The sequence below is a fragment of the Anabas testudineus genome, chromosome 13 (genome assembly GCF_900324465.2).
Source record: "Anabas testudineus chromosome 13, fAnaTes1.2, whole genome shotgun sequence".
NCBI lineage: Eukaryota > Metazoa > Chordata > Actinopteri > Anabantiformes > Anabantidae > Anabas > Anabas testudineus.
This window is the reverse complement of record NC_046622.1, coordinates 1,934,557-1,958,761: the sequence shown is the minus strand read 5'-3', so window position 1 is coordinate 1,958,761 and position 24,205 is coordinate 1,934,557. Positions and strand designations below refer to the sequence as shown.

The window sequence follows — 24,205 nt, the reverse complement described above, 5'->3', positions numbered from 1 at the left end:
TGTTTTTTATTTTTAAGTTTATACTGATTAAATTCTTTGAGTAAATTTATTAATTGAACTCAAATGTTTTGACCAGTTCTGTCTGACGTCACGCGGTTCAAACTCGAAGCGCGCGCGAAAGTCCGCCATGTTGTTTGCTCCCATTGTGGAGAAAGTGAACTGAGGTTTGGACCGGGTCAGACCGGGTCAGACAGGGTCAGACAGGCAGCACCAGCTCCTGTCGGACCGGGTCAGACAGGGTCAGATAGGGTCAGACAGGCAGCACCAGCTCCTGTCGGACCGGGTCAGACCGGGTCAGACAGGCAGCACCAGCTCCTGTCGGACCGGGTCAGACAGGGTCAGATAGGGTCAGACAGGCAGCACCAGCTCCTGTCGGACCGGGTCAGACAGGGTCAGACAGGCAGCACCAGCTCCTGTCGGACCGGGTCAGACAGGGTCAGACAGGCAGCACCAGCTCCTGTCGGACCGGGTCAGACAGGGTCAGACAGGCAGCACCAGCTCCTGTCGGACCGGGTCAGACCGGGTCAGACCGGGTCAGACAGGCAGCACCAGCTCCTGTCGGACCGGGTCAGACAGGGTCAGATAGGGTCAGACAGGCAGCACCAGCTCCTGTCGGACCGGGTCAGACAGGGTCAGACAGGCAGCACCAGCTCCTGTCGGACCGGGTCAGACCGGGTCAGACCGGGTCAGACAGGCAGCACCAGCTCCTGTCGGACCGGGTCAGACAGGGTCAGACAGGCAGCACCAGCTCCTGCCGGGCCGCACCTTCACACCACTGACCGCGTCTGTCGCAGTTGGACCGACTCTGACTCTGAGCCACTTCTCTGGTGAGTTAAGAAACATGGTGTCGTCGTCTGACTTGATTCATCAGCTTTTGTAGTCTCAGTATTTTGTTATGTATATGAGAGGTGAACGGTGTTTTAGCTGATTCTTCTATATTGTGTAGGATAAATAGTTTATTGGGAGGCTGTGTCGAGCTAACTGCTAGCTTAATATTTGACAATATAAAGCTAACTGCTAGCTTAATATTTGACAATATAAAGCTAACTGCTAGCTTAATATTTGACAATATAAAGCTAACTGCTAGCTTTATATTGCTAACTGTTATCTTTATATTGCTAACTGCTAGCTTTATATTGCTAACTGTTATCTTTATATTGCTAACTGCTAGCTTTATATTGCTAACTGTTATCTTTATATTGCTAACTGCTAGCTTTATATTGCTAACTGTTATCTTTATATTGCTAACTGCTAGCTTTATATTGCTAACTGTTATCTTTATATTGCTAACTGCTAGCTTTATATTGCTAACTGTTATCTTTATATTGCTAACTGCTAGCTTTATATTGCTAACTGTTATCTTTATATTGCTAACTGTTATCTTTATATTGCTAACTGCTAGCTTTATATTGCTAACTGTTATCTTTATATTGCTAACTGCTAGCTTTATATTGCTAACTGTTATCTTTATATTGCTAACTGCTAGCTTTATATTGCTAACTGTTATCTTTATATTGCTAACTGCTAGCTTTATATTGCTAACTGTTATCTTTATATTGCTAACTGCTAGCTTTATATTGCTAACTGTTATCTTTATATTGCTAACTGCTAGCTTTATATTGCTAACTGTTATCTTTATATTGCTAACTGCTAGCTTTATATTGCTAACTGCTAGCTTATATACTTTATATTGCTAACTGTTATCTTTATATTGCTAACTGCTAGCTTTATATTGCTAACTGTTATCTTTATATTGCTAACTGCTAGCTTTATATTGCTAACTGTTATCTTTATATTGCTAACTGCTAGCTTTATATTGCTAACTGTTATCTTTATATTGCCGTTTTAACAAGTAACTAACGTTCATGGCGCCAAATCAGCTGCTTAAAGTTTTTGTTACCGCTTGAGGTCAAAATGTCACTTTTTACTCAGGTTTAATTTTCATACATGTCTGGTGTGTTGAGCTAAGTAGCTAACGGTGACATAGAGGCTCTGTGAAACGACCATGTTGAGACAGGAGTTGTAACATGTGCTTAGCTAAGTCTTTATAAATCATGTAAATTATAGGTTTGAATCAGTACAGTGAATAACCTGAGCGTCATTAAATTAAACAAGTAACGTTGTTGTTAAATCAGCTTTTTCTGTCTGTTCTGTATAAGTCATTTCATATTTGGTGATATGATTTTTTAAATATTTTATTATGTGGATTGTTGCGTATTTGTCATAAATGGTCAATTGTTTCTACTGTAGTGTCAGAAGAGTTTTAACATTTCAATTTTGTTAAATTTTCTATATTCTCTCTCTTTAGGCTAAAAGTGAAGCAGCTGTTTGGTGGAGTTTTCAATCAGGTAAGCTGTGTGCATTTTCAGTACAAAACACTGAAACCGATAAAATGACTTGGAGGTGCAAACTTTGTGTTACCACCACTGAGATTATATTTACTTTTCAGGCAAGAGGAGTAGAAAAAAATCCAGACAAACAAGCTCCCCATACTAACGTTAAAAGACCAAAGTGGATTTCCTTCCTAACTTCCCAAGAAGTGAAGATGCTGTGAGCCTTGAACAACTGAGACTGCAAATTGTTGGAGAAGTTCAGAAGATTGAGAAAAATCTTCCTATGATCACTAAGCTAACGCAGACCACCTTTGCCCTGCTGCGTCTGTGATGACCTGCCTGTTAATGACATACTGGAACGCTGGCCTGCCCTTAAACTGGAGTCACAGGTGAAAATGTTGTTCTTAGTTCATCTGTTTGTCTAGGTAAATGTAATTATTTGTGTCACTAGTATCTTGGTCAGTTTCACTTAACACCTGGCATATGAATTGTGCTAGTATAAAGATGGTTTTTATGTCTTCAGCCACCATTAGATATATTTTGGCAATTTATCTTTCAGTTTTTACATTAAACAACTTATAACAAATGTTCAAATATATATATTCTAATATTCTGCTATGTGTGGTTTTTCAACACAGACTATACATTCTTCATTCGTTCAGGAAAAGTAGCTGAAGTTCTGGAGCTGTTCCAGATTTATGACCTTCAGGTAAGTTATTTAAACAAATTGGTACCTGAACATACTAACATTGGGAATCTTAGGTTTACCACACAAAGAAATGAAAGAGAAATATTATTATACGTTTTTTTTATTGCTGTGACCTTTACCATCCATGCTGAAACAAGTTCTGTTCTCACACTCAAGGATCAAATTGATGTTGATGTGAGACGTGCTGCTGTCCTTCAAGCTCTTCCTGCATATCTGCATGAGGACGACTCAACATTTCTTAAGATGTGAGATGTAAGTTAGCACATTGTTTATAGTTTAGGCAACAGTTCATTTATATAAACAAATGTCATTATGCTAAAGAATAATGTGCAATAGGCCTGGTGTGATTAGGGCACATCATTAAACCTTCAGATTTTCATCACATTCAGATTAAAGTTGCATTTAATTATCAACAAGAGAGCTTTTTTTTCCTCATTAATTGGACTAATCCACCAACCTGGTTCATGGACTGTTTAACTAAAAGAGTATAATGTTATGGGAGTTTCTGAAGATTTGTTAACCCAAATGAATAGAAGTGATTGGAAGTCATGCTTTTCCTTCATGCAAGTACTTTTACCTAATTTTTACTTATTTAATGTGATCAATATGGAGGCATTAATTAGATGTTTATACTGTATGAGAGGATGTGGGAGATAAGCAACAATTTGTTTGTTGGGTCACTAAATCTTTAATATGAAAATGTTGTGAATTATTCCAGATAAACACATATAAAACACAAAACTATAGCCCATTTTGTGTCGACCTGTTAAGTAAGACAGCACTCTCTCTATCTGAATGGGTTGACCCTTACACCATTATTGTATGGCTCAATTTGATTGATACTGTCTACCTTTGGAGATACCATAGGCGATGTACCCCAAGTAAGGTAACCTTATTTTCTCTTCAGTTGTCACAGGTTGAACAACCAGACACAGGTGACCAGTTGGACTCCTCTTAATCAACTCCACTTCCAGCAACATTCTTCTCTCCAGATAGGATTTCAGTTGTGCTTGAGGGTAATGTAGTTGTTGATTGCACCACACTGGCTGATGCTTTTGTAATGCTTTTGGCACTCATTTATGCCCTGCATCTGAGCTACCCAAATAAGTTGGCCAACACATTTAACTTTATCCAGAATGTGTTGATGGGCTTAGATGATGGGAAGTTAAGGCCCAGGGTGCTGAGTCTTAAAAAGGACCTTTTATCAGTGGAGTAATCTGATGTGACTTTATTATCTTGAAGATTGTACACATGCACTACAGTCACTTTTGTATTATAGTTAGCAATTGAAGTATTTTTTGTGATTTGATCATTTTTAAATTAGGTAAATGTGAAGAAGTTTAGCCATAGTATGTAATTACATTGATCACTGTGGGTTAATATGTAACACTTATATATGTGTTAGAAGTGTTTACAAGTATTTCTTGCACTGTTTTATGATGCTATTTTGTCATGCATGTTTGACTTGAGTAATGGTTACATAATAAAGAAGTAACTTGTTCTGAAACTGCCTATTATTCTGTTGTGTAATCTACTGTTAAAGTGTATGGGTTTAACAAATTGAGTTAAAACTACTTAAAAAAACTTATGTAATCAGTTTCAAAAGAAATTTTAAGTATTGTGTTTTAATTTTTGAGTTTTAGTTAAGCAAAGCTTTAAGTTAGAGTAGAGTGCAAACAACTTTATTTTCCATGTACGCTTTACTTGAAAAATCTATTACTGAGCAACTGATTATTTTTTGTTACTTGTAATTGATATATAAGAGTTAACTATACTTAAATTAGTTCTGTATTCTGAACTTAAAATAACAAGTTAAAAACAATGATAAAAAGCAGTATTTAGAACTTACAAAGTCAAGTTAGTATCAATTAAAACTAATTTGTAGAACTCACTTGATAACATATGTTTTTTGGACTTATAAAAACAAGTTATGTTAAGTCAAAATTTCTTATGTAATCAGTTTCAACTAATTTTTTGAGTTCTATTAACTTATCGGGTTTTACAGTGTACAGACAGTATGTTCCAACACTGAACAACATGCCTCTCCTGCCGTCCTAACACACCGTCAGTCCTCGTCAGCAGGTTCATTGATTGTGTGTGCATGTTAGTACCAGCCTCCGTTGTTCCATCACTCAAAATCCTCTGCTGCAGCTCACCAGCTGATTCAATTTGTGTTTATTTCCCTTTATGAAATAAGTGACAGTTACATTTTTACTCCGAGCCAGAAGAAGAAGAAGAAGAACAGGAACTTTCGAGTGACAGCAGACAGGACACAGTAATTCTGATTTGGGGGGGAAATATTTGTAGATGATTTCAGCAAGCTAACAGTTGGTAATTCAGATTGTTGACCCAAAATAATGCTAAATGTCTAAATCTTCCCAGGATGTGGTGAGTGTGACATGTGAATGTAAGTAAATACTGTAAATACATACAGACGCTCATGAAGTTCCAATATCTATTAAGCCTCCATTAAGCAAAGCCTGGCTTTAGACTCTGCTGACATGACTAATAGTTCAATTTAACACTTAAATAAAATGTGTGGGAAGAAAAATGCAACAAAGGGGGAACAAATTAATCACATTGCAAACACTCGAGAAAAATAGAAACTGAATTAATGAAGTCTGCTGTGATACGTAACTACACCAGGAAAAGCAGAAGCTAAAATGACTCAAACGTAAATTTGACAGCAGACAGGTGCTGTACAGAGCTCCTAGTTAAACCTGACCTGTGTCATTTTTCATAATAGAAGAAGCACTGAGTCTCTGTTTGGTCTTATTTGAGACTGTCTGTTGTTGTTGTTGTTGTTGTTGTTGTTGTTGTTGTTGTTGTTGTTGTTGTTGTTGTTGTTGGGTGTTAACATTAGTTTTACAACCTCAACATGACACTAATGGAACTTTGTAAACCAACTTATGGTGTTGTACAGGGACAGGGAAAAAAGTAAGCTGTGTTATATCTTTGGAGAGATTGACTCCATGCATGTTAGAGAATTTATACCTGTATGAGATGAGGCTGCATTTAAAAACAGTCTAAAGGATGTTTTGCACACTTAAATCTCCACAGTTAAGAATTTAAAAAATAACTAAAATATTCTGTTTGCAGTTTCAGATTTGACAATATATCAAGATAAACTACATTTTTGTATCAGAAACAGAGAAAATGCATTTTGAGTCTTGGCATTTTATTGTTGCAGTACTATGGATAGCAACTGGGATCAACTAGCAGACCACTTCCTACATCCAAGACGTGCTGCAGTGTTGTCAGTTTTAAGAGTGAAAGCCACTAGAACCTCTGTGTGAGGTTTTGTGTGGAAGAGAGACATAGAAAGATAAACAAGCCTCCATGTGAAAAAAAACACCACACATTATTATTTCTATCTACATTTATGGCAGATTGTCCCTGTGGAAAAACTGATCAATGATTATTGGATGGACACAATAATCCTAGTGACTTAAAGACAGGTACAGGTGAGAATAATATGATACTGACATGCTCCACACAAGCACAAACTGAGAGAGAGTAAATAGTGGCACAAACAAACATTCAGGCAGAGCAGGGGGTAAAACGGATCAGTTAGAGAGAAGCAGGAGGAGGACCACAGTGAGGAGAAGCAGAGAAAAAGGTTAAGTGGAAGGTAAATTGAGCACATGACACTCCAGCTGTTCATTTCACAGCGATGCTATCGCTCAATGCTCTCCTTCTCTCTCTTTTCCCTGTTCTGTTCATCTTTGTCTTAACTGTTTATTATCTGTCAGTCTTATTTTCTCTGCTTAATAAAAGACTAGTTCAGTCGCTGGTAAGTCCAATCTTTAATGCCAATTTGTGTTAAGCTGCATTTATGCTCCTTAATAATCAAACTTTACCATGACTGTTAATTGCACTGTTAAATTATTTATATCATCATCACATCCAGCTTTGCACATTACGATAATCATCACTGATGATAAACAAAACAAATGTAAGATTCATTCCTTATTAGATGTGCGATAGTGTCTGTGTCAGCAATAGAGAAAAGACTTAATGCATGATGAATTACTGATTTCTATTTACAAATGTAGATATGGTTAATTGAAGAGCAGCTGTCTTCCACACAGTAGGTAGCCATACGGGGCTAATAGAGTTTAAGTTTACCCTAGAGTGGTAAAAATACTGGCAGAGAGAGACTTGAAGTGCTCCAGATGAATGGTCACAAATCAAGTTTAAAAGCCAATATTTTGAAATTCAATGGTGTCACAGCTGGTGGACAGAGGACCCAAACACAGACATGCAGGCAAGCAGAATGATGCAGTGAGGTGAATTTAATAGAAACAGAGATGACAAAAGCTTACAGGAAAACAGACACACAGATGGGTACAGGCATGAGAACAAAACAGGCAGATGGTGAAAACTGGAGGCCACAGCATGGACACACACAAACATGGTAAGATCCGGCAGTGAGCAGGTGGAACAGGCAGCTTGAAATACTGGCTGAATAATTAGGATATGAAGAACAGGTGTTTCAGTGGGCGGGGAAGGTGAATGGAACGGGACACCTGGTGGACAGCTGAGGAATGACAGTGGAGAAAAGCTCAACATACAGTAAAGTCATGGGACCTAGAGAGAGAGAATGTTGCTGAGCAAGCTATAAATGATAAATGAGCAAGAATCTGACATGTGGACACAGACATTACTGGTTACAAAGATTGTTTGAGTTGAGTTAACCTACACATCGCAGCTTTAGTTTTATGGTAAAAGCTTAAACATCTGAAACATCTGGAAACCTGGTTACTCCAGAAATCAGAACGCGTTTACATGCACTTTAGTAATCAGCTTAGTCAAAAACTCAAGTATACATGAGCTCGTAAGTAATCTGGTTAGAACGTATGTATGTTGTATATGTACAGTAAATGTATATGTTTGTATTTAAAGAGGTCAAATACAACCTTGACACATTTTAATGTAGGTTTGTACTGGTTAAACAAACAGTAGCAAAAAAAGTCTACAGCGACAGAACCGTTTTTTTAATAGTTTAACATGTGGAGGCGGCTGAGGAGCAGAGACCTGAGTCACTACCACTGGTCCCATTGTTCCTTTCTGCTTTGTAGTACGACTGTTTAAGTATTTTCCACCCACAGACCACAGTCCACCAGTAGCCCTGCTCCTTACACCCGTCCAGATATCTTTTCTTAAGTTCAGCATTAGAACATCTGACCAATAATGCTGACTTATTACACTTTTACAAACACTGTACATTTCAGATTCAGATGTAACTACTGGACACGATGGTGCGTAGTAGTTTGAATATTCTTTAAATATTACACATACGTTTTTCCAAACTACTTTTTAATTTTGTGGAACAAAATCCATCCATCAATGTTCATCACGTTATTCTTCTCAATAATAAAAAATCCAGCTCAAGATAGAAGATTGTGAAACTTTCTTGGAGCTTTGAAATTTGCTATTTTCCTGAATTCAGCAAATCATAATTTATTGATCTTGGATTGAAATTGAGTGCCATAGTCTCAGTTCAAAAAAAGAGAACTTTAAAATGTAGAGGGGGGCAAACGGGGAGAATCTGAGACATCTGAGAGTTGGGCCGACTAATTAATTTCCCAGTAGTGCAGGATATTAGCTAGAGGCCATGTAAACACTCTCCTCCCCTCTATAGCATGGCTTTTAAAGGGATCAGCTGTCTATTTAGCTACAGATTATCACTCTGTGGGTTTATCTCCTACACTGAGAGCAGAGGAGAAGGAAGACGAAGACAACGTGACAGAGGTAAAAAAGGATGATTATACAGTAGAAAAGGAGGAGTTGTGAGGAGCAGGAGAAAAGGAGAGAAGTGAGAAGTATCAAGAACCGAGAGGCACAAGAGAGGATTAGACTAAAAGGAGAAGTAGAAGATATAATGAGTGTACAAGGAAAGAAAGTGATGACAAAACGCAAACTTATATTCAAGTAAGCTTTCGGACTTTACCAAAGATGTTAATGTCCTCCAAGAACTACATTCAAGGTATCAAACAGCATAGTTCTTTAAATACAACACAAAATTAACTTTAAATTGAGGAATAATTGAAGCAGTGATGTTGGAGCGGACCAGTATCTGCTGACTCTGAATCACTCACATCAATGTGAATGCTACCATGTGTTCAAAGTGAGCAACTGCATCAGTTGTAGCTGCTTGAACACACATGTTCATATGTAACGTGGGAACCCAGCTTCATAAAATCATGTCAGGACACGAAAAGCATAATGTGACCGCTTTAAGAGCAGACACCAACATGATAACCTACTACGTCTACTGGCTGAGATCCAGTAGACGGACTTAGAGTTTCTGTGTCTGCATCTATTTCTAAATGTTTTTATGTGTTTGTGCCTTAACTTTAAAAAATGTTGCCCATTATAACAGTTTCAGAAAATGGTCAACAAAAGACCCAGACAAACACACACACACACACACACACACACACACACACACACACACACACACACACACCATTTAAGCCTGGAGGCTGCGGCTGAGTGAAAATGAAAGTGTGTTTTTTCATCTCTCTCTTTCTGTTTCCTGACAAGTCCGCAGTTCTTTTGATGAAGGTGGGGTTTGTGGCAGATTTTCTTCCCCTCTCACTCTTTTTATAGCTCTCAAACTTGACATCTCTCACCACAAAAGCCACAGGTAGAAAAATGAAACTTATACCTCAATTTGTCTTTTTCCCCTTTTCTCCCAGCTCAGTCTCCTAAAAAATTACATTTCTATACAAGTGCACTCACAAATGCAACTTCAAGCATTGTGTTTTTCACAAGGTAGTTTTTGTGTTAAAGTAAATGTTCAAAGAACACACGGTCATCAGAGATAGAAATTGAATTCTACTGAACCTGAAACATTTGCTTTTCTTCTTAAACTTGGCAAACGCCCCAAAAATATTTGTAACCTTGACAAATAAGAATATTATTTATTTTCAGATGTTGCTGTGCTAAGTAAAACGTCTAATGAAACACACTGTGAATTTTAATGTTATTAAAATAAACACAGGCATGTATATTTAGAATAGTTTCTTCCTACCTTGACGTGAGGGGATGTGATTGCACAGAGACCATTAAAAAAAGATCTCAGGCTTTCAGTACAACAGGAAATGAAAAACAACACGACTGAGCAAACAAATGGCAGATAAACAAACAAACAGCAGGGATCCTCTCATCCCCACTGAGACACTGGCATTCTTCTATCTGCATCTCAACTCCTGAATCAACAAGATGACTTCCAGGATTCACACAGGCGATGTGAACAGATGAAATAGTCTTTACCCTCAGTCACTACAGGTGTGCTCAGTCATACAAAGCAGAAACATTTAGGTGTCGGGTGGTAATGACACCACCAGCCCGAGAAACATCACAGAAAACCTGTGGGTTAAAAATGGATGATAAGCAAGACGGCTTTAAAGCTTTTCAGGAATCTGCGTTAAGAGTTTTTCACTAATTCCTTTGATGACGAACCACAGATCCACGATCTAATATGGTTCCACTGTGATAGTGATGAGACAGTGTGTTAATGTTAAAACATTAAAATATATTCTGTCATACTTTATCTGTAGATCTATCCTAACATTGTCAACTAATATAATGTTTGCTGTTTTGGTCCCGTTGTCTTGGAGAATGGGGGTTTCTGACCGACTAAGCAAAGGTTGAACAAAGCTTAAAATAAAGTAAAATAAAATAAAACTCACTAAAGCTACAATAGCTAATAAGGTACAATATGCACAACTATGTTCACAGCATGCAGTCACAAGCTTCAAAACTGGTTTAAGAAGATTATTAATTAAAGATTCAATTTACACTTTTAAAAACTTTTTCTTCTAATTTCTCCATGTGCTCACTTTCTTGTTTACCTATCTAATAATTATTTCTTTCTTTCCTTCTTTTTTCTGTTTCTTATCATTTAATCTTTTCATTTTTCCTATACTCCACAAAGTTATCATATCTTTTACTGCCACCTTCCAGCCTTTATCTCTGCAGACTGCATCAACCCTGACAGTTTAGATCTTTGCCGTTTTCTTTTTTATTTACACATCAAGCTTCCTTTGTGTTCTTCATCATCATCATCAGTACATTGAGCATAGCACTTACAACCATAAGGCTTAGTGCTAATGAAATGAACCTACAACTAATCATTTCAGCAGTACTGCTCATTCTTCAGTTCTACATCAGGGTTTATATCAGTATTATTTCTCATTTGTTCCGTTGTATTGGTCCAGATTTTCTTCATCCACATTGGTAGCTGTGTGAAGTCATTATCAACACCTTCAAAGTGGCTACTTCATTATCAAACTCTGCAGTGGCTTTTTTCACACGGAAAACACTGGAAGGACCTCCCTACTGATGAGCTGCAGCAAACTTAATGAAATTAGGTTTTCATTAGTTTTCAAGGACATTTATGCCTCAAAATCCTGTTTATTCCTGACATTGGTTCACAAAATACAAAAGAGATAAATCCAGGTGATTTGCCCAGTCCTTCATTTCTGATTAAAAACAGAACAAGCTGGGATCACGAGCTTGGTACAAAAAAAAAATCACCATATTGAGTTCAAACCCCACAGCGGACTTTCATTGAGTGGGTACAAATGAACAAATGGATGGGTACAAGTTCTCAGCTGCTTTTATGTTCCAACTACAACCTGATAGGCACTAATCAGCCATAGGTGGGGTAAATGTTAGTATTGAAACCAACATAACAATGGTTAAAACCTAATGCAAGTTTAGAAACAGGAGCACTAGTGGCACTTAATCAGCTGTCATTGTGCAGCTGGAGAGGGAATTTTGTGATGCAGGCAGCCTGAGCTCTGTCGACAGTCACACAAGGAAGATGAAGAGAATCAGGATTGGTTTTATATGCATACAACTGTGAATTACACTTAAATCAAATGGGGAATTTTACCGTGGGATGAGCTTTGTTTTATAGACAGAGTCTCGCTGAGCAGCACCGCCAGCGTTCTGGCTCCAAAGTTTTCACCTGATTTGTAAACCTAATTAATTGAAATTTCAGACCTCCAGAGTACGCTGCAGCAAAGCACAGTTGATTTATTGCCATATTTATGGGTGATGAAAGCATAACTCTACACAAAATTCACTCTTGTGTCTGCATTAGGCCTGGTCTGCCAGTCAGAAGACAGAGCATAGAAATGAATGAATGGATCGAATGGAATGAAATCCTTTCACTCGAGCATGCTGGCAGTCTTAAGAGACCATCTAAGGCTGATTTCAAAAATTCATGTTTAACACACGGAACAGTCCAGTTCAGCCAAGTGACGAATTCCCTCTAAATAACATCTCACAACTTCCCAGAGATGTGTGAATCCAAGCAAACCAATAAAATTCAGTTCTGTACAATATTGGAATGAAATAATGTTCCAAATCAACAAGAATTCAAAAAACATCACCCGGTTTTCACATGTTTAACATTATACTTACCAAGGGTATCACAGCTGGGGCTTGGAGGCTACGACTTCATGACTGAAGACTTGTATTGGTGTCACAGAGATTGAAAGTTGTTTGTCTTCAACCTTTATTAAAGTGTTGTGCTGAAACATAATGGTGCTTTTGAAACACTGTTGTTCATAAACAAGCTGGTTACAAATAGCAGCTTTGTATTTAGGCAGATTTTGGAATATTCTGGCTGAATGAATGTCCAAAAAGACTGTTTGGACAATAAAAAGGTGTTTCAATGTTGACTCTTTAGCATAAAGCAGCTTTATATGTACATTGTTACTGTATTTATTCAAATCTTCCACAATGGAGCGAGACATTTTTACTTTATAAATTTACTTATGTTTTAGCCTATTAAGAAAAGAGCATTGTTTTTGAACTGCAGTGTGTGTGCTGCCCTAAGATAATCCTACGCCACTTCCATATTATATATTTTACCTACAGTATCTTTTAGAAAATTATTGCATTGCAATTTGCTAAACTTGTCTGTTATGTCTCATCTTGTCTTATTAAATCAGCTTAGAAACAAAGAGGCATCCGAGTAACACAGGTGTGGGCAGGTGTGTGAATGTGATTGATGTGGAGGAAACCTCAGTAGCTTCTGGACATTAATGTGGGGTGTAATAATATCACACCCACCCACACACACACACACACACACACACACACAGCAGTCATGTTAAGCGCTCTTTGTGTTATTTAGAAAAGAACACTAAATATTCAGTGTAGCTGTACCCTTGCCACAGGCTGGACACACACACACACACAAAACACACGCTGCCAAAGCTGCTGACAAACTGTGATTGACTAAAGAGGTGAAAGTTAAAATCTCTTTTTAATGTCAGACAACTCCTCTCTGAGTCCTTTCTCCTTATTTATCTCTTAAACCGTTCCCTTCTCATGTCTCTCCTCTGCCTCTCAGGAGGTTTAATGTCTTGCTCAAGGACACACCAGGAACAGGAGTAGTTGTCTACAGCATCATCTCTCAGGATGAGTCAAGAATATAGAAAATTCAACTGGACCAGAACACATCTTAGAATCTCTTATGTGTCTGCGGCTGTGCTCACACATCTGTTGTTCAGCTTCTTAACAAGTTTAAATCTCCAGTCAGATCATGCTGTCTCCAGCAGACTGACTTAAGTCCAAGTTATGTGATGCAGGTCCATAACACATGTGTAAATCAGCTCCTGTGGATCCAACTACACAAAACATCTAGTTGGTATTTTCTCCTTTTAGTTCGTTTTATTTATTTTTTTATTCAAGAAATTCTGTGGAAATTATCAGACCAGTACAATTAAATACAGCCATCGAACAGTTATAGAGATTGGTTGCAGAGCTTTATGAGAGGGTATGAAGAATCTCTACGAGTGGACAGTCTACACTGATGACATCCTTGTTGTTTAGATTCTCAGACCTGGAAAAACCTGCTTTGAATCGACACAATCATCCTCGTCTTTGTTTACTCAGATTACAGTCTATGTTCCAGTATAAGGATCAAAGGTGAGGATCATCAGTCAGACGGATCCTGCTCATTAATAAGATTAATAATGTTGCTGTGCTGCATGAAATCTGTCATCAAGAACCAGAACAAAACACTGAGCATATCTCTGAAAATGATGTTTAAGAAAGTAAGTGTACACCATGAAAAGGCAGCAAATCGTGAGTGTCTTATGTACACGTCTCATGACTTCTGTGGGCTCTTGTGTATTAAAACTTAGCCGTGTGTGTGTGTGTGTGTGTGTGTAAAGCACAGTCATTAAGTATTCAACCTGTGGAAGAAGCACATGTGGCCTTAAATGAACATTAACAGCAGGGTGATGTTACTAATGGCTTACACAAGTATACTGAAGGACATGAGAATTAATTCTTAATTAATTAACTCTTTGGACCTCAACATAGGGCTGTAATGCCTGAACATAAAACCTCAGGTATCTTCGGACTAGAAAACAGGATGTTGTAGAACGGATATTTTGGGCACAGAAATAGTTTGTCTGTGTTCTTTTTACTGATACGTTATCAACATTTCTGCAATTTGTCATTTACATAACAAGAGTAGCAGAACTGGAGATAGTTAGAGACACAAGTTCAAGCTCCACATTTGGTTTCACTCCCCCTCCGGCTGATACAGGCTCGTTAGGTGAAACAGTGTAAGGAGGTGGTGAAGGATGTAATAGTCACACTCCTGCCCACCCCTCTAAGTGGGTCATCAGGTGTGTCCAACCTGGTGCAGGTGTGAGTTGGTCCTAGTCTTTCTAGGGATAGATGAATGGGCAGCATGATAAATAGAAGACAGGTTGTATCTAAGGCCTCTGTTGAGTGAGGGGGTGTTGATTTGCACATGCAAGTCTTCCCTCACCCCTCTCTCAAACCATGTGACTTCTGTGACCAACATGTGAACATCACTGTCCTCAAATGAGTGTCCTTGGATGGGTTAGTGGGTTTAAAGTGTCAAAGTGTAAACCTGCTGGTTCAGATATTATATTGTTCAATGAGTACACCTTCCAGTAGGTGAGAAGCTGCATCGTTGACACTGTCCAACCCATAAAACTTCTAACAGCTTGTATGCAATTCATCTTTCAAACTGAATTTATTTTATCATAGATAGAATTACATTTTCTGTGGGTGGTGCTCTTCTCCTCTGTCTGGCCCGAAACTGTACTTCAAACTCAAAATGCATTCAATTTGCAATTCAATTTCTTGAACACCACAGGGTTTTTAATGGGGAGACCTTACGGGCACCTGCTGTTCAGAGCATCAAGCTTTTCTCTTTAATCACTATTATGCTACATCAGTTTGCATCGGAAAGCAGCAAAACAAAAATGTCATCAATATTACTCTTAACACTTAAATGAGCCTCGACTTTAACAGTCAGCCTTGATGTGCTTTGCTTTCTTACCAGCAGGAAGAAATGGTTGATGGATTTTATTTCTAATGGCTGATTTTTCATTTGATATCTTAATTCTGAAACAATAAGAACAAAAGGCAGATTGGGTCAGAACATACTTTGTTATCAGTTTGTGTAACAGCCAAGTGTCCTTTTGCAAGACATTAAACTCCTGCTCAATCACTCATGAGTGAGTCTCCGTTAAAAAACATTTGATATTCCCACCTTAACAAATGCATTGTTCCCCTATCCCCTATACCCCCCTTTTTTATTCTTGTGATGAAGAGAGCACAATGGCGTGTTGTGAGGTACTTTAGGTTCTGTTAGCTGGGCTGTCGGGCAGCACTGTGACAGGTATTAGTCTATAGTAGTCTATAGTCTGTTGTTGGACTGACTCCAGTCAGTACACACCAGTTTAATTTACCCCAGTAATTTACACAAGGAAGTGGTTTCCCTTATCAGGTAAATTGTGGTGTAGTGGATATTTGTTAGATAGATATTTGTTTTTCTTCCACTTCAAGGTCAGAGCAGGACCTGATAGAGAGTCAGTGGACCTGTCTGTAGCAGGACAGGAAAGGTAGGGTAGTAGGTCAGTGTTTCTAGAAACTGACAACTGTATAAGAATTAGAAAAGATGCTAACATAGATGCTAACTGTAGTGCTGAACTCACACATACACGTTTTAACCATTGATCTCAACAGAGATGAAGAATAATAAATTATATATTTTAGTAAGTTAAAGTCAAGGTGGACTGTATATAACACACTTACACCAGCGATTGTCAGTGTGGTCGCACAGTTCTATAAAATAGTAACATAATCAGCTGAACACCTCCTCAAAACTCGGACCCCAACCGTCAAACAGTAAAACAGTAAAACAGTAAAACATTAAGGTGATAAGATTTTAATAAACTTCTTGAACAGGTTAAACTTGTAGCACAATACCAAGTGTCTGTCTTTGTAATCACATGGGAAATTTGAAGGAGGCCGTATGAGCCTTTATCACCTGTCCATATTTCAGCAGAGACTGTTTTGTTCACTGTGGCCTGTCGGCAGTAATGTTGCTGTTTGGCTCTAAATGAAGACAGAATGACGGGGATACGCTGTTATTTTAAGGTTGTTAATGGGAAAACCTTGGCTCTCTGGACAGCAGTTAGAGCCAAGAGATGCTCAGCTCCATCTCCTTCTCTTTAATACCTCTCTTCATTCTCTCTCTGTTTTTATTTCTATATTATCTCTGACATTATGTCTTCCTGTTGGACAATTCTCCATTTCCTTTCTCTGTTTTCTAATTTTCTAATTTCCTTGTTGGTCTTTCTTTATTTTTGTTGGCTTTTCTCTTACCTCCTGCTCGGTCACGCTCCCTCTGGTCTCTGATTTGCAGTGTTTGGAAACCACCACAGCCATGAATGCTGTTATTATAGATTGTCAATGCTAATGTGATGTGTTTTGGCCCTATGGCAGACAGCGATAAGATTTACACAGACGCAGACATGCTGGCTCCATTCTAGCCAGTGGTTGGCAGCCCTATAAAGAACCCTGAGTAGCATATCAGTGCTAATATAAAAAGCTTGGCCCTAGTGGTACAACAGTTGGTGACATATTTACATACACATAGAGAACCTGGCAGTGTTATTGAAATGATTGGCTCGGCTATAAAGAAATTTGAGGTAGCAGGGTTAGATTTGTCAGTGTGAAATCTTTCCTCCTGTGAAGATGCTCCCCTCTGGCAAACCTGTGAGTGCAGTAGATGATATAAGACACTAAAAGACATTACCAACATGATAGAACAGTCTCACAGTGTTAATGTATATATATATAGTTTATTATGACTCTTATACTGGTTAACATGTAATATGCAGGTGCTTCCTGACCCAGTGCTTTGTGTGAATTCCACGAAGAATGAAAGCACAATATGTCAATGTAGTTATTAAAGACTAACTTAATACCAGGCTGGAAAGGTGAAGGCTGTTGAAGAACCAACAAGTATGGAATGTATGGACTTATACAGCTGGACACTGTGGTCACTGTGACCCAACTCTTATCACTGTTGTCCTACAGCTGCTTGTTTAGCTGCAGCTACATATTTCGCCTTTCGTCTGAAACCGTATCGTTTGTGAATTTGTTTGAAACAACATATCATCTAATAATGCACTAATGCAGTTCCACCCTCAGACTGCAGCGTTTGTGGCTTTGAGACAGAAAAGGAAGAGCTCAGTTTAACTATCACAGAGTTCTGGGTTTCAGCAGTAGAGAGACAGAGTGGGAGAGTGAAAGCTGTCCAATCCACTTATTTCCCTGGAGAGTCGACCAAAATAAAATATTGTAGAGTCTTAATTATTCATAACTCAATTAACTTAACGCAATGGTCTGGCTCAGATCCTATCAGTTGTGGATGTGGGCATTTCTTTGCAGAAGGAGTGCTGACTCACTAGTGTGTATTTATGAGATGCAATTCAGAGCAAACCCAGAAGTTGAACTGAGAGTTGGGAAGAGATTGAGACTGGGAGGGAATGACACAAAATGAGATTAAAGACAAGAACATTGCTGACCCAGAAACATTACTGACCCAGTAACATTACTGACCCAGAAACATTACTGACCCAGAAACATTACTGACCCAGTAACATTACTGACCCAGTAGTTGTGCATCTCTACCAACTTTTGTCAGCTCTGTTGTAGAACTGTAGTAATTTCCTGAAATACAAAAGAAAAGTGAAGCAAAACATTAAACTAATGCACAGAGAGCTGCAGTTCCACGCAGCATGTTGTGTCTGATGATATGAGGATATTACTACTAACAGCAGTCATATCAGTAAATATATGAAAGATCAAAAATAAACCATCCACTGGTTTTATAATACTTTGTCACATGATATTACATCTCGATTCACATACACAAGGAAGGACAACACAAAGTCCAGTTCCATTTAATTGATGGGTAGAAGGTGCCACATGCAACAAAGGTCCCCGGCTGGACTCGAACCGGAAACGTTGCAGCATATGCACAAATCATTAGGCCACTAGTGTGCTCCAGAAAAATTTCAAATGTAACCAAATCTAAAGAGTGTGTCTGCTCTGCATTTCTTAACTGAGGAGACAGAAAGTCTGCTGATTGCACAAGGACCAGTTTTAATAATGTTGAGTCGTCTTACAAAAACCACTCGAGGTCTCCAGGTTCCAGACTCGGCGGATTATTGTCAGAGCCAAGTCACATGATCTGTTCCTGCAGTGACTGATGAGAGGGTCTGTGGAGGACTCTACTTACGGTTTTCTTTACAGTGTCCTCAGTGTGTCTTTGAACTACATTAAAATGATCTGCTCATATCAGCAGAGTCACTACTTTGTGTAATTCTTTGACCTTGTCTATATTTGTATTCTTTAAATGTGCACTTTTGTCATCATTTACTTGTCTTGAGATGGAACTGTTGTCGTTTGAAATACGTACATGTGATAATTTGATGACATCTAGCAGCTATAGTGAATATTATATGTGGTGGAAATGTGGTTCAACAAAGCGCAGGACTCTCACACAGGAGACCGAAGTTTGAGTCTAATATAACTTTCTATTGATGTTGTTGTTATCAGTGACGTGCCTTTCTTTATGCCTACTCACAATCAAATTGCTTTCTTTGGACAGATGTTGTCCAGCGTTGATTGTTTAGGGTGGAAATAGAAATTACACCATTACACCACCAATTACTGCCACTGCCCGAAGAGGTGCAATTTCAACGAACGCCTGTCTCCGTGTCCATTGCTGCATGTACTCCCCAAACCAAAACCACAAAACAAGAAGTAAGTTGAAACAATCTGTAAAGTCGCCCTTAAAACACAGTAAAAAATACAAAAAATACTAAAGATAGAAGACACATGAAGTGAAAATGTTTGTGCAGTAGAAAGTTTAGTTTCTACTTGTTTCACGAAACGGTGACCTCTCAGGTACGCCTTGTGACAGAGGGGATAACCCTTATCATGTCTGACTTTCATTTATTTTTATTAAACAGCACAGGATCAACCAGGTGGAACTCAATCGACACAAGACTTCAATTTAGAACCAGTCATTTCAAGTACGGCAAAGGTAAACACCTTAATTCTAGTAAATAAAGGTAAACAGAGCTGCAGTTTTCTTCTTGGATCAAACTCTTCAGGCAAAATAAAAACGGAGTGACAGATGTGCAAAACAACAAGGAAAAACAAACGCCTCGCGAATACGCCTTTTTCTCACCACCGGTGCAAAACAATTAACTCTGTAACTTACCCTTTAACTATAATTAACAAAGCTGCAAACAGCAGTGGGATAAACACGATTGCAGTAAAACCCACCCATGCTGTCCTGCTGTTAATTTAGAACTCTGGATAAAAAACAATAATCTGCTGAGCCTTCTGGCCCTTGTTCCATTATGGAAGAGCGGTCATGCTTCCTTCCCGCATTACACTCCGAAGTTTAATCCACAACTATTTCATTAGAGCCATTTCCAGGCATTTTAATAACCATAAACCAAGATGGCAATATTAGCAGCCTCACTGACTCTGTCCCCGAAGCCCTTCAACTGTGATGACTCACAACGTGCACGTCGGGGTGTGTGTGTGTGTGTGGGTGTTAGTTATATGTGTAGAGATGTGTGGGAGAACAAGTGTTTTTCCCAAGTCATGCTTCATATGCCTGTGAAGACAGTTTTACCACGGGTGTCTGGTAGGTCCCCTTTCAAAGGGTTGTGTGAGGGTTTAGACTTGTTTAAGGTGTTTTCAGGTTTAGGGTAGGGTCAGTGATTTAGTTGTGATAGTTGAGGTCAGGGTGAGGATCATGAGCTACTGGGAGAGGGGGGATCATACGTGCTGGTCAATTAGAGCAGCTGAATGATTATTTGCATGTTAATTCAGCTTTTACCAGAGAAACCATGACTTTCACAACGAGCACACTGTGTGTGTGAGTGCACATGTATTTCAGCGGTTGTGTGGACAAATGTTTAAATCCAAACCATCGACTTTGTAGTCGCTCATCACGACTCCAGAATTCTGAGCATTAAGATTTGGTTTTAATTTACGTTAGAATTAGATCTGGTTTAGAGGGAGTGTTAGTCAGTTAGTGTCCTCGCATTCAGACCTGTGTGTGTGTGTGTGTGTGTGTTGCACAGGTCAGGGCATGATTCAGATTCAGCTTTAGATAGTTTTTTGATTGCAGGGGAAATTGAAGTGGATGTGACCTTGAATATTAATAAGTCTGTTCTCTCATCCACTTGAGAACAGCTCAAACTATTTATAGAGCTTTTCTGAAAGTGTGTGTGAAAATCTTCACTCTTTCTGTAGTGATGTCAGATTTCATGGTGCACAGATACATATAGTGTTTCCACCTGAACTACATCCTCTATCAGACTCACACAGACACACACAGCAGCCTAATGAACCCATGTAGGATTTGAAGCAGCACCTCATTTCTAATTCATCTGGATGCATTACGGGTGCTGCTGAAGGACCTGAGAGACAACAGAGGACAAAAAGAATAAGGATGATGTTGGAACCACGACGCAGCTTAAAGGATGTTATTCTAACAGGATAACAGTGTTATTTAATAGAAACTTTATGCTAACAGTTTTCCTGCAGAATGAATCAGCTTTGCACTCATGGTTCCTACAGCATTTGTGTGCAGCTGGATGCAGAAGCAAATATTTGGACAACACATGGAACATTCTACCTAGAAAAGAACTTATTGTTTACTGGAAAAATATATGGATGACGTTATACTTTTTTTTATTATTATTATGTTATATTTAGAAATTTGCTGCAAATTGTTTACTACAAATTAACAGAACTGCTACATATACATTTAATCATTTGGCAGAAGCTTTTATCCAAAGCGACTTACAATAAGGCAGCATCTTTAATATTAGTGTATTTCTAATTAACCTATTAACTAATTTCCTATATTGTGTGAATGTAATATCTGGAGCACAGCTGAGTTTTATTAGTAAGTTAAGTTTTTACTACCATTCTTCTTATTCTAGATTCTAGAGTAGGTTATAATATTTGTGTTTGGTAGCATTTAGTTTCTCAAAGATATTTAGAATTTTAAACATCAGCTGCCCCCAAATTAAAACGAAAGTAAATTAAGTTTTTTTAGTTTGTCTACAATGAGTGGCTCTGTCCATTCTCTGACTGAGATAAAAGCAACAGGTTGCGCTGACACCAAACTCTTTGTTTCATTTGAATATAGATGTCAATCAATGCGAGTCTAAGAAAGCCTCTGAGATATGGACGAAGTTACTAACTGGACCATGGTGGATTTTTTGGGCTCAACTTCTGTTGACATAACTTTGAGGTAGATCTTAACATTAATTTTTCTATTTTACTGTCAAAACCTAAGTCATGCGTCAACATGACTGGTGCCAGGGCTGAAAGAGAATATTCACATCACAGTGTTCTGTGCACTGTGCGTCTCGTGGTAAAACAAAAATTACTGCTGGGGTGTTTAAGGTCTTTCTTTCATTTTCCTTTTGTCTTTTCAACATACTCATACTCCCAAATCTGTTGACTTCATGGCTCATGATGGAAGCTGTGTGAACAGTGTGAACACCAGGTGCAGCTCATTAGATTCAGGTCTCCCCTGCTCTAATTTTTTATCCATATAGCCTGAACTAAAATGCTGTGTGTGTTCTAACCAGTCAATAATTATTTGGTTTTATAAATGTAATTTTGAAACTTTATCATCATTTTACATGTAAGATTGATATTAATTAATGATGTATTAATAATAATGACTGATGATTTGTGAGATGGCAGCAGCAGTACATTTGTTAACCTATAATAGTTCATCAGTGAGAGCAACGACAGCCTCAATGTGTTGCTGACTGAGGTCTGAGAATACAGAGTTGATATTGAAATGACCACTGGATGAAGAAGCACGAGTACTCAGGCATCAGATCAGACTCAGTATAGTTACCACTTTACTGAGGTTGAACTGAGAGAAGGTGTATTCTGAACTAGGAACTCTGCAAACTGCACAGTTGACTAAATCTGGGCCAAAGCTGAACAAAGAAGCTTCTCTACGAACTGTGACTGTTTGCATTCTACAGAAAGGTGATAAATATACTGCTCTTTGTTCTCCCTTCCAAATATGTTGAGCTCAGCTGGGGGCTCTGCTTGATCATCTGATTGTTTGAGTTAAATACATTTTCTGTTATGAGTGTCTAAGATGCATTTTACATTACATTTAAAGACATTTCTATTTCAGTTGGCCATCTTACATCTAAATGTTATGCACCTTTAATTCATGTGAGACATCAATGAAAAGACTTCTTGGCTTTATCATAAGGCATAAAAATAATGTGTAATCTTATAATTTAGCTAAAACTAAAGAATCTCTACAAAGTTGATGCAAACACAGAGAGTAATGAAGCCAGTTAAACTCTGTATTATGCAGTGCAGGTAGAGCAAAGACAGACCTGCACCTGCTGCCTCAATGTGAAATGTACTTTTTGTCCTTGGGGTAAAGTGTACTTGTGCAGCTCCACACTTCCTATTTAAAGTTGGCTCCATGTGAACTGCAGCATCAGTCAAATCTTTCTGAGAATGTCACACTCCCCCTGATATCTATTGTTTCTTTTTGGGAATACATCTACACTTAATTAAATGTTTCTACCATTAGCTTTAACACAGGAGACAACTTAAAGTGTTGCACACAATAAGTGAGACCAAAAACAAGGAGCGAGCGTCATTCAAGTGTTCTTGAGAAGTTTTCACAGTGTTTTCATTACCACAGTTTTTACAAAGATTCTAAGGTTCACTGTTCTCTTAATTGGGATTTGTTTTGAGGTTAGAGCAAAATCTACACATGCTCAGTATCTCAGTTGTTCCTGGGGCTGTACTCTTCTGGGGAAAGATAACAGGAAAGTAAAATGGAAGAAACTTCACAAACAGCAGCAGAGGAAGATAGGCAGACCAATGGCACATGCACAGAGCACAACGAAAAAGAAATGTATCTATCCGACGTACACCCAGCACACTGTGCGCTAAAGGGGTTTGAAAGTAAAACTTGTTCAATACAACAAAGTACTCTAATCAGGGATGCTTCACAATTCCTATTTTCCACTTCAAGTTCAAACGAGTGGCACTGATGAGTTGTTATCAGGACTGCTGCATGGTTCTCATTTTCTTTTAAAATATGTGCCCACATTAAAACCTGCTTCCTAGATAGAACCTGTGTCTTTAAATTTAAGCACATTTCAAAACTCAAATGCATTTTTGTGTCTGTGTGTAGTTTGTTGACTCCATGTTGTGACTTTTCTCGCATTTCCGGATATGATTTGTTGGTACGACACCCCCACAACAATGAGATCTCACTTTATCTACTTTATAAATGGATGTAGAAATGGCAGGTCAATGGTAGCAGGAGGGCAAAAGTCCTATTTAAAAAACATACAGATGCAAAAACAAATTCAGGGAAAATCAAGCAAAGCACTTCAAAATAAACCAGGATCAGGAACCAACTGTTCAGGAAGTGTAGGTGTAGAGTGAGCTGAACAAAGACAAGGCATCGAAGCCACCAAGTACCTGACAAAAGATAATCCAGTTACATTAAGGTATTTATTAGACGCTTTCATCCAGAACTACTTACAAGTGAGATACAAGGTACAAGGCAAAGGCAGGGTAAGTGTAAAGAGGTCCTGCCCAAGGACCCCTACTGGAGGTAGGACACAGCCGTAGGACAGAGGCGGTGATGTTACCAGTACACTATCCAGCTGCAGTTACTGCTATTGTTACAGTGTGTGTGCACACACACACACACACACACATAAACACACGAGTGCAGATTAACAGCTTTCAGGGA

At 38.5% G+C, this 24,205-nt stretch overlaps 2 long non-coding RNA genes across 2 annotated transcripts; both read left to right on the top strand.

The window, feature by feature from the left end:
• Positions 1 to 721: 721 nt before the first annotated feature.
• LOC113173337 lies at positions 722 to 2,648 on the top strand. The gene is made up of 3 exons (XR_003299819.1): positions 722 to 827; positions 2,309 to 2,348; positions 2,450 to 2,648. It is a non-coding gene; the product is annotated as an uncharacterized LOC113173337 (long non-coding RNA).
• A 361-nt stretch (positions 2,649 to 3,009) lies between these two features.
• Positions 3,010 to 4,307, top strand: LOC113173329. The gene is made up of 3 exons (XR_003299818.2): positions 3,010 to 3,042; positions 3,199 to 3,294; positions 3,959 to 4,307. It is a non-coding gene; the product is annotated as an uncharacterized LOC113173329 (long non-coding RNA).
• Positions 4,308 to 24,205: the final 19,898 nt, after the last annotated feature.